This window comes from Mauremys mutica, chromosome 1, assembly GCF_020497125.1.
Source record: "Mauremys mutica isolate MM-2020 ecotype Southern chromosome 1, ASM2049712v1, whole genome shotgun sequence".
NCBI classification, from domain to species: Eukaryota; Metazoa; Chordata; order Testudines; family Geoemydidae; genus Mauremys; species Mauremys mutica.
In genome coordinates this window covers 58,770,734-58,782,984 of record NC_059072.1, presented here as the reverse complement: position 1 = coordinate 58,782,984, position 12,251 = coordinate 58,770,734, and the positions used below count along the sequence as shown (strand labels likewise).

At 38.2% G+C, this 12,251-nt stretch overlaps 1 long non-coding RNA gene across 1 annotated transcript in view; it reads left to right on the top strand.

Annotated features, from left to right (window-relative positions):
- Positions 1-12,251, top strand: part of LOC123378605 — an 85,749-nt gene that overhangs the window by 69,758 nt on the left and 3,740 nt on the right. The gene's annotated exons all lie outside the window — the stretch shown is intronic.

Sequence of the window (12,251 nt, the reverse complement as noted above, 5' to 3'; positions counted from 1 at the left end):
GGCGCACGGACTGCCCCCGCCATCCACGGCGGCAATTCCACGCGCTGCTTGGGGCGGCGAAAACTGTAGAGCCGGCCCTGGTGGCCACAACATACTCAAAGCCTTTATTTTTAAAAAGTTGCATTGCTAGCCCTCCTGGTTTTGCCAAACATCCAACTGATGCAGTGCTGTCTGCCATCAGCCTGAAACAATAGCTCTGAGAAATGAAAACTGCCTCCTTGGTCACAACGGGGTGTTTCCATCTAAACCAAATTATGGTAACTGAAATGTTAACATTATTATCTATTTAATTGTTGATCATTGTAGCATGACCATCCTGATAACGTGTTTATCCCACAATTCCACACTGCCATATGCACTTTCCCAGGTGCCAAAAGTCTCATACCCTCTACACAGCTGACAAAATCTCCTGACAAAGTGGGTATTCACCTATGAAAGCTTATGCTCCAATACGTCTGTTAGTCTATAAGGTTCCACAGGACTCTTTGTCGCTTTTTACAGATCCAGACTAACACAGCTACCCCTCTGATACTTAAAATGTCCTGTGTTTCCCCTGACACCTTCTATGCTGCACTTACCCATTTTCAATACCAAACTTTGCAGCACACTGGGAATGTAGGAATACAACACAGTTAATTTATTATTAAATTAACTAACACACGGAATGCTGTTCTGACAGTATTATTCACTTAATGGAGTATCACAGAATCCAGTGTCCCTGGCCATGGTGAACAAGGGACCTTGATAATAACCCTTGTAACAATATAATGCTTTATATTACAGTAATGGTTCAGAAATTACAGTAGTCATACATTAGTTTCTCTTAAATATACAAGAGTATTTTTATAAGCTGTGTAGAAAATTGCTAAAAAGGGAACTTTCCTTGGCCATGGAGTATAAGAAATACCACAGAAATGAAGGCTAAAAGCTCTATTAAGACCTTGCTTGTATCTTAAATTGGCACTTGTTATTGTAATGTCACTTAAGTAATTATTGTAACAACCTGGGAACAGTGGTATTTAGCAAGTTGGTTTATAAGATTTTAGTTTTCCTTAATGGTACCACACTGAATTCCTCTTCATCACATCCTACCAATGGATCTGGAATAGAGGATGTGTGAAATCAGAACCTGGATGCAAAATGTTCACACTGTTCCGGTGTTTATAGTAGGGCTATCAAGCAATTAAAAAATTAATTGTGATTAATCGCACTGTTGTTAATAGAATACCATTTATTTAAATATTTTTGATGTTTTCTACATTTTCTAATATATTTATTTCAATTACAACACAGAATACAAAGTGAAAGTGATCAATTTATATTTATTTTTATTACAAATATTTGCACTTTAAAAAACAAAAGAACTATTTTTTTTCAATTCACCTAATACAAATAATGTAGTGCAATCTCTTTATCATGAAAGTTGAACTTACCAATGTACAATTATGTACAAAAAAACTGCATTCTAAAATAAAACAATGTAAAATTTTAGAGCCTGTAAATCCACTCAGTCCTACTTCTTGTTCAGCCGATCACTCAGATAAACAAGTTTGGTTACAATTTGCAGGAGATAATGCAGCCCACTTCTTGTTTACAATTTCACCTGAAAGTGAGAACAAGCATTTGTATGGCACTGTTGTAGCTGGCGTTGCAAGATATTTACATGCCAGATGCACTAAAGATTCATATATCCCTTCATGCTTCAACCCCCATTCCACAGGGCATGCGTCCATTCTGGTGACACGTTCTGCTCAATAACAATCCAAAGCAGTGCGGACCAATGCATGTTCATTTTCATCATCTGAGTCAGACGCCACCAGCAGAAGGTTGATTTTCTTTTTTGGTGGTTTGGGTTCTGTAGTTTCCACATCAGAGTGTTGCTCTTTTAAGACTTCTGAAAACATGTTCCACATCTCATCCCTCTCAGATTTTGGAAGACACTTCATATTCTTAAACTTGGGTCGAGTGCTGTAGCTATTTTTAGAAATCTCACATTGGTACCTTCTTTGCGTTTTGTCAAATCTGCTGTGAAAGTATTCTTAAAATGAACATGTGCTGGGTTATCATCTGAGACTGCTATAACATGAAATATATGGCAAAATGCAGGTAAAACAGAACAGGAGACATACAATTCTCCCCCAAGAAGCTCAGTCACAAATTTAATTAATGCATTATTTTATTTAATTGAGCTTCATCAGCAGGAAACATGTTCTCTGGAATGGTGGCTGAAGCATGAAGGGGCATACGAATGTTTAGCATATCTGGCATGAAAATACCTTGCAACGCCGACTACAAAAGTGCCATGTGAACACCTGTTCTCACTTTCAGGTGACATTGTAAATAAGAAGCAGGTAGCAGTATCTCCCGTAAATGTAAACAAACTTGTTTGTCTTAGCGATTGGCTGAACAAGATGTAGGACTTAATGGACTTGTAAACTCTAAAGTTTTACATTGTTTTGTTTTTGAATGAAGTTATATAACAAAAATAATCTACATTTGTAAATTACACTTTCACGATACAGAGATTGCACTACAGTACTTGTATGAGGTGAATTGAAAAATACTATTTCTTTTGTTTATCATTTTTAGAGTGCAAATATTTGTAATAAAATATAATAATATAAAGTGAGCACTGTACACTTGGTATTCTGTGTTGTTATAGAAATCAACATATTTGAAAATGTAGAAAAACATCCAAAAATATTTAATAAATTTCAATTGGTATTCTATTGTTTAACAGTGCAATTAATCGTGATTAACTTTTTTTAAATCACGATTAATTTTTTGAGTAAATTACGTGAGTTAACTGCAATTAATCGACAGCCCTAGTTTATAGTCAGGCTGACGTAAAACCCAGAACATTAACCTTCCAAACTTTGGGTGAGGTGTTTAAAATCTCATCTGAATTTAGTGGCTTGGACTCATCTCTACGGCATGCAGTCGACTGGCAAAGAAGGTTTAATTAGTTGTTAAAGGAACAGAAGATACTTAGGGGCAAAACATCAAAGAATATTAATAAAACATTTGTTTCCACAGCAAGAAAAATGAGGAAAGTACCAGAGCAGTAACAATAAAAATGATTGATTAAAACACTCATCTCATACCCAAACCAATGAAAAGAAAAAATCAACATACCTTAAAAATATAATTACACGTTAGCAAGAAATAAATAACACAACGACAAAACCTAAATCATCCCATTGACACATGCACATATCAACTGACGAATACTGATGTTAAGGGGCACTGGAAGATTTGTAATGTTCTAACCAGACTGTTCAAATGTTCAGGACACACACATGCTATTGTGAACAATGGGAGCTGCTGGGTGCAGAGTACGTCACAAAATCTGGCCATTAATCTCTAACTATAAAAAATTTCCAAAGAAGAGAAATGCCAGCTTCAATATATTAGGGTATAAAATAAAAAAGTAATTACTACCTTCAAAATATGAATAGGTGATAGTATCTATGCAATCTTAGCTTTTTACAGTGCTACTGATTCTAGGCCACATCCTGAAACCCTACTCCTTTTGTGCCTTTTCAAAGGGGGTAGAAAGCTGGATCAATAGTCACCTAGGGATTCCCCTGGTGTCGGGATATCCGTGGGTAGTGTAAAGGTGGTGTAACTGGCTCTCTGCTACTCACACACTATGTCCCCACCACCTCAATGTAGGCTGCATTCTTTGGGAGCGTGCATGATGAGGGGCTAGATGGATATGCTTTAGGTTTAGTTAGAGGATAATGTGCCCCAGGGATCTTGAGCTGACAAAATAGCCCTTAGGGAGTCACTACATAAGTTAGAGCATAAGTTGCTGAATACAGACATTTAGCATCCACATGCACAAACAAGGCTGGCTTTAAGTACAAGCTACTTAACACTTATCAGCTTGTGTTGCCAGACTAATGAGGAGTTGTGTCACCATCTATACTGCAACCTTGGGTGTCTCAGAATGTTTTGCTGCTGTAGCTCCCAACCAGGTCTCCTCACAAACAGCCAAACAGCATGAAGGTCACACCCTGAATGTCTGTGTATAGCTGCGGCCGGCCAGCTACACTCCATTCACACTATATTCCACAAGCACTGGTTACCACTTGCAGGATGACCCCAACACACTCCCAGTCCTGAATTTTCCCAAAAGCATGTGTTCCATATTGTCCCGCCCTCTCCTAGCTAGTTCAGATATTGGAAGTCCATTGCACTTCTAAGAGGGTCAATACTCAACAGTTTGCTTTTTAACTGGAATTACCAAAACAGTTCAGTTTAAACACAGCACTGGATTAGTTTTGATTAAAGAATAGAACAAATTTAACTACAAACAGAGAAATTTTAAGTGAGTACATGTACAAAGTATTAAAATCAGAAGTGGTTACAAGAGAAATAAAGATAAAATGCTTTCTAGTAACGAAAACTTAAACTCAACTTGGTTCAAGGTAAAAATCCTTACCACATGTCCTAGCAACGGGGCTAAGCAAATTCTCAGGTCAGAACCCCTCCCAAAGTCCAAAGGCTGGTTCCTTTGTCTTCTTAGGTGAGAGAGAGACAGACAGTCAGACAGACAGATGGACAGAAGGAGAGACACAGAAAGAAAGACAGAATAACTGGGGTGTTTCCCCCCTCACTTTTATAGTCCAGTCACCCTTTGAAATGCATTTTCCTAGATAAAGTTCATTCCCACTGTGAGGATGAAGACATGGAGTCTCGTGGAAGAGGTTCCATATTGTTGCTTGCTAAAATGCAGATAAATCTGTTCCTGCTCCCTCCAAAGAATGGCCACTTGACCGGTGATTGCCAATCAACTTGAATGACACCTGGATAGAGGCATAAGTTTGTCTATTGTCTTTGCAGAACAGCTTTATCCACTCCCCAGACTTGTCTGTTAACCACACTTCTGTCATGATTTCAGCTCATGTTCATAGCTTGGCATATAATGTCGCTACACATATTTCATCATGATATTACTGACCAGTCAGTTATTAGTTTTCATATGATACCTCACAAGGCTAAGATTTCTACAATAGTATGTAGGGTGTAAATACAGGTCACAACACCCCATAGCACTTCATTGGCAGCTAGTAGTCTGACCTAATCTGTACCTGTTGTGTATTTGGACAAGAATGGAAGGCACTATTACCCATCCTGCCTGTCACATCCAGCAGCTTGTGGCACTGAAAATATTAATGCCATCTCTGAGAGCAACGGTATTTTATTTAGTCCTCATCTATCTAATCTATGTATTTATACTGCATTCATCACTGTGGAGGTATCTGAGCACCTGATGACCCTTCTGTTCTTCTGATGAGCTATACCACAAATTCATACTGACTCCCTTTGACATCTTAATGCTCTTAGTCTGTAGAAATAAGTCTGTCTATGATGTATATAAGATGTTCCATATTAATGGCACATAAACATAGGTATGAATATTTTTTTCTTAAGATGAGGACACTCTACTGTGCATCATAAGGGATGATGACATTGTAAACAGACCACGTTTATCCTCATATACAAAAAAAATGCAATATTTACTGACACGAGAGTGTAATATCTGTGTGGGATTTTGTGATTTATCTAATGTTTGTGTGTGCTGATCTCTGGAAGGGTGGAATCTTCCTTCTATGACCTGTTTAAATTGAATCACTCTTTACTGATGTCATTTTTGTTTTTACATTAACATAAACACTACTATTATATAAAACAAATATTTTTAGCTGTAAACAGATTACATCTTTTTTTCTAGTGGTTAATCTTCATCTGGTGAATCTGGCCACATGCAAATGTGCACATATGTGAAAGCAGATCAGCACCGGGAGGATTTACATCTTGTACTTTTAGCTTCCATGTAAGCCACTCCTTTGCTATAATGTTTAATAGAAAATGTCATTCCTCTCTCAGAACTAAATCCGCCCGCCCTTTGCAAAGCCTGAAAAACCACTTCTAAGAAAGCAGGGATTCTCTTCCTTCACTTGCAGTGACAGTGGGGGGTGGGAGAGCTCCACTATTCTATAGCATCAGCAGGGGGTGGGATTTTTACCAGGAAGCTGAAATTGAAAGGCAGTTAGTGAAACACTCAGAGAGGACTTTTTAAAATAAAGATCAAGATTGGCATTCTACTCTCTGGACCGTCTGCCATCCTAATAAAAACAATGCTCTAAAACAGAAGTTCTCAAACTTTTTCATAGGTAACCCCTAAGATTATCTCAGAGATCACCTCTCCCATTTACAGTCACCTAGCATCCCCCCTGCTGCAAATGCTGCAATTACTTACATGGAAAACTGCCTTTGGTGCAATTTAGTAGCTGAAAATAAGGAGGCATTAGCACCATGTGATCATTCAACCAGGATTCAGTTAAAGCTCCAAAATATCTTTCAGACACTTTGGAACAAATGGTCAGTATGTCCCTCTCTGAACCTCCTTTTTTTGCACCCGTAATTTAGGTCATTTGGACAAGTAGATACCAGATTGTGCCATCAAATAAAGTGACAGTAGTTGGAGCAAAATTTATGCCACAATCAGTGGCCACAAAAAGGAAGGTCGACTATTGAAAACCTGGCCATTTATCCAATACTCCACATGCAGTATAGGCTAAGAGGTCTTACCAGTGTGAATCTTTATACATGTTCGGTCCAATACTAAACCTCAGCTATGCCCACAAAATTTCCATTAATGACAAATGAGCCATGTGTATTTGATAGCAAAACAGATCTAAACTGATAGTTAGATATAGAATTATCCAGTTTGTATGCACATACAACTGCTTGTATAGGTGTAGGCAAATTTTCTGGATATAGTTTAAGTTCTTCCTTTTGAAAATTTGTCCTTCAGTCCTGCACTCATGACGCAAGCAAACCTGCAGGAACTTCTTTATGTCAGCCTGAAAAAGTATTTTCACCTACTTAATTTCCAATTTGTTGAGGACTCAATCATGAGATTGTCTCATACCCCCGTGTAGGTGAGTAAAGGGGCATAAGACACATTATTTTCCTGCATGGACTACCCAGATCACAGATCACAATGCAGGAGGGAGAACAGCTGCTGCAGAGAGTGGGTGAGCAGGGGTGGGGAGTGGGTAGAGTCTTGACCAGCCAATGCAGGAAGAGGTTGGTGTCAATTACTTTCCCCATGGAGCACAGTTTGAGTCATAGCTCATAGCACAGTCACAGCTTTGTCCCTGCTCTGTTCCTGGTGCAGGGCATTGATGCAATGCCCCTTATTCAGAGCAAATCTCAAGGAGCCAGTCCAACCCTGGATATTTATTTTTCTTTTAATGCCAAATAGGGATTTTGAAAATGATTTTAACTGAGTTTGGGGTACTTTTTTGGTTTATTAGCCTTTCATTTTAAAGTTTATTTTTATGTGGGTGACTTTTTTGTTGTAATTGTTATTGGTCTAGCAATTTGCAAATAGCTAACTGCTTTTCTTTGGATTAAAAGTATTTGTAAATAATGTTAAACAGATCCCAGGCACTTGCATTTTTACAAATATAAGACTCACTTCTCAGTGTTTTTACAGATGAAAAATAAAAGTCTCTTTCAGCCAAGTATAAATCTGTTTTGCAATTCATTTCAAAATCATTAAAGTTAAGCATTTTTTTGACTGTAGAATGCGGGAAATAAAGAGTTTAGCCTATGTGCCAGATTCAAGAGAGGGGCAGAAAAATCGAAAAGTGTTAGAAAGTTTGCTCATCATAATATTTTCCATAAGTGACCATGTTTTACCTAACCTGGCAATTGGGAAATAACATTCAGCTTTTCAGAATGCTGTTGTAATTTTCCTGGGGGAAGAACTGACAGAATCAGATAATTGCTGCCTAGTAGTAATGATTATTTAAAGTCAGTCTTATTACATGGTGCTGAAACATGGAAACCTATTAAGACCTTACTATCTAAACTCCACATTTTCATAAACAGCTACCTTAAAAAAATACCAATATCAGTTGGCCAGAAAAAAAATCACGAATGACGAACTTTGGAGGAGGATGAAATAAAAAACAATAGGACCGGAAATTACAGAATGAAAATGGAGATGGCTAGGACATACATGGAGGAAAGATCCTAATAACATAACAAGACAGGCATTGGGGAACAAGACAGAAGCTGCGCCGCCACGGACAGCTGAACATAGAAGCTGCCACCGAATTGCCGCCGCTGACAGCGGGGGCAATCCGTGTGCCATTAGGGCAGCACGCGCGTTTCCGCGGTGGCAACAATTTGGCACAGCTTCTGTCTTCAGCCAGAAGACAGAAGCTGCATCACCGCAGACAGCTGAACCTAGAAGCTGCCGCTGAATTGCCACTGCCGGGGAAATGCACGTGCCGCCCTAACGGCACACGGACTGTGCCCACCGTCCACGGCGGCAATTCGTCGCACTGCTTGGGGGCAAAAACACACGGACTGCCGGCCCTTGCAGATTGCCACCCCAAGCACCTGCTTGGAATGCTGGTGCCTGGAGCCGGCCCTGTAGAGAATACACTTATAAAGTTTGCGGATGATACTAAGTTGTGGGGGGGTTGCAAGTGTTTTGGAGGACAGAATTAAAATTCAAAATGATCTGGACAAACTGGAGAAATGGTCTCAAGTAAATCGGATGATATTCAATAAGGACAAATGCAAAGTACTCCATTTAAGAAGGAACAATCAGTTGCACACATACAAAATGGGAAATGACTGTCTAGGAAGGAGTACTGCAGAAAGGGATCTGAGGGTCATAGTGGAGCATAAGCTAAATATGAGTCAACAGTGAACACTATTGCAAAAAAAAGCAAACATCATTCTGGGATGTATTAGCAGGAGTGTTGTAAGCAAGACACAAGAAGTTATTCTTTCACTCTACTCCATGCTGATTAGGCCTCAACTGAAGTATTGTGTCCAGTTCTGGGCACCACATTTCAGGAAAGATGTGAGCAAGTCCAAGAACAACAAAAATGATTAAAGGTCTAGAAAACATGACCTATGAGGGAAGATTGAAAAAATTGTGTTTGTTTAGTCTGGAGAAGAGAAGACTGAAAGAGGGCATGATAACAGTTTTCAAGTACATAAATGGTTGTTACAAGGAGGAGGGAGAAAGATTTTTCTCCTTAGCCTCTGAGGATAAGACAAGAAGCAATTGGCTTAAATTGCAGCAAGGGCAGTTTAGGTTGGACATTAAGAAAAACTTCCTAACTCTCATAAGCACTGGAATAAATTGCATCTTAAAGCCACTGTGCATACTCCATTTGCACAGGTTTAAATGATAATACAAGGTCGAAAGCAATGTTTTCATCCCTGTATGTAGAAGTGTCTAGCATGTCTTTGGTACTATAAAATAATAATTTTCACTTTCTGTGCATGACTCATGTAGAACCACATTACTGTGGTTTATACTGTTTAATGATTGCCCTTGCTTTGACAGGTGGTTGCAGACATGAGGGCCAGAATCCCATGGAGGTACACCAATTTACACCATTTTAGGGTCTGATTCCTGAAGAGTCTTAGACATTTTATAAAGGTGCCAAGTTTTTTGGGGACTTTGGATTAAAAGGACAATATCCATGTGAATGATTTATTCTCTACCTTCACACCCATAATATTATCATATCCTCTACTCAAACCTCATAGTGGCCACAGACTGCTTCCAAAGACAGACCAAAGGAACACATTGTACAACTTTCAATAAATAAGTATCATGTCATCACTTTCCGGTGTATTTAGGCATAGGAAGGAACCTGTATGCCATAATAGGCCATGCCAGCAGTCTACAAAGTCAGATATCTGCCTCGGTGCTTTAGAGAAAGACATCCAAACAAGTGATAACTCATAAAATAATACACATTATTAACTGTGCTACATGCAACATACAATGTTTCTTATGTGCTTCTGGAACCCAACACATTAGAAGTAACTAAGAAGTAACACTGCCCTTTAAAGAGGTCCTTTATGTAGGGAGGACTGAAGTAGGTAAGAATTAGAAAAATAGATTCTGATTCTAGATTAAAAATAATGTAGGACTTTTTTGAATAATTTATTATTGTAAGTAGGAACCATACTGAGATGACAAAAATATCTTGGTTTTGATTAGGTAATTACAACGAACACATATTTCATTTGGCATTCATTTTAAGGATCAGGACTGTCATTGGGAACAACTCATTTTTAAGAATTTTGTTAGTTTTAAGATTTTACAAGTGAAAAAATATTTTCATATAAAAGTGAATGTCATTGTTTCCAAGTAGTAGTTGAAGTAGAGATAGTTATATCATCCCAAGGAAGTATGCCTTGTAAGGTGGGTTTGCAACCATTTAGAGGCACATTGAAAAGAAATGTCATTGAGTCTGCTAGGCTGAGAAAAGTGTGAAGTCTCATTAATTAAATAAATAAACAAACAGATCTCGAGAGAAATAATTGAATATTAAGTATTTGACTGACCATTCTGCAAATAGATCTTGAACAAAAACAATTAAATATGTACAAGATGGTTTAATGAGTAACAATATATGACATTTTTGTGATATTTAAAGCCTAATTAATTGTCCTGTAAAGATGTTCATGGGTAAATTATAATAACGATAAAAATTCAAGTAATAACATCTTTTTCAAATCAAACTGACAGTAAGTCTTTAGCTAAGCTATAAGTCATCTACAAAACATGTTGACCTAGCTTCAAGGAATGAATTCTGTAGTTCCTGTAACTTTCCAGAAATTCTAAAGTTTTGGCTTTTAATTATAAAAGAAAGATCTCCTATTTTGATGGGCAAGTGTCATGGTGTTCAAATCTGGGTTTTAGACTGTCAGTGTATCTTCCATTATATGGTCATTTTACGTATTTGTAAATTATTTTATGACCAGTTAAACAAGCAATGAGAAATCAAGGACATGTGAAATGAAGGCACTTTTAGCATTAACACTGACACCAGGCCAACAGAAGCAGAATAAGAACATAACATAAGAACATAAGAACAGCCATACTGGGTCAGACCAAAGGTCCATCTAGCCCAGTATCCTGTCTACCGACAGTGGCCAATGCCAGGTGCCCCAGAGGGAGTGAACCTAAGAGGTAATGATCAAGTGATCTCTCCTGCCATCCATCTCCACCCTCTGACAAACAGAGGCTAGGGACCCCATTCCTTATCCATCCTGGCTAATAGCCATTAATGGACTTAACCTCCATGAATTTATCCAGTTCTCTTTTAAACACTGTTATAGTCCTAGCCTTCACAACCTCCTCAGGTAAGGAGTTCCACAAGTTTACTGTGCACTGTGTGAAGAAGAACTTCCTTTTATTTGTTTTAAACCTGCTGCCTATTAATTTCATTTGGTGACCCCTAGTTCTTGTATTATGGGAATAAGTAAATAACTTTTCCTTATTTACTTTCTCCACACCATTCATGATTTTATATACCTCTATCATATCCCCCCTTAGTCTCCTCTTTTCCAAGCTGAAAAGTCCTAGCCTCTTTAATCTCTCGTCATATGGGACCCATTCCAAACCCCTAATCATTTTAGTTGCCCTTCTCTGAACCTTTTCTAGTGCCAGTATATCTTTTTTGAGATGAGGAGACAACATCTGTACGCAGTATTCAAGATGTGGGCGTACTATCAATTTATATAAGAGCAATAATATATTCTCCTTCTTATTCTCTATCCCTTTTTTAATGATTCCTAACACCCTGTTTGCTTTTTTGACCGCCTCTGCACACTGCGTGGACATCTTCAGAGAACTATCCACGATGACTCCAAGATCTTTTTCCTGATTCGTTGTAGCTAAATTAGCCACCATCATATTGTATGTATAGTTGGGGTTATTTTTTCCAATGTGCATTACTTTACATTTATCCACATTAAATTTCATTTGCCATTTTGTTGCCCAGTCACTTAGTTTTGTGAGATCTTTTTGAAGTTCTTCACAGTCTGCTTTGGTCTTAACTATCTTGAGCAGTTTAGTATCATCTGCAAACTTTGCCACCTCACTTTTTACCCCTTTCTCCAGATCATTTATGAATAAGTTGAATAGGATTGGTCCTAGGACTGACCCTTGAGGAACATCACTCGTTACCCCTCTCCAGTCTGAGAATTTACCATTAATTCCTACCCTTTGTTCCCTGTTTTTTAACCAGTTCTTAATCCATGAAAGGACCTTCCCTCTTCTCCCATGACAACTTAATTTATGTAAGAGCCTTTGGTAAGGGACCTCCAGATATTGTCTGGTAAGGATTAAAATAGGATTTCCGAAACATTGATTAATTCAGTAGCACAGAAAGAAGCTGCCTTGATTA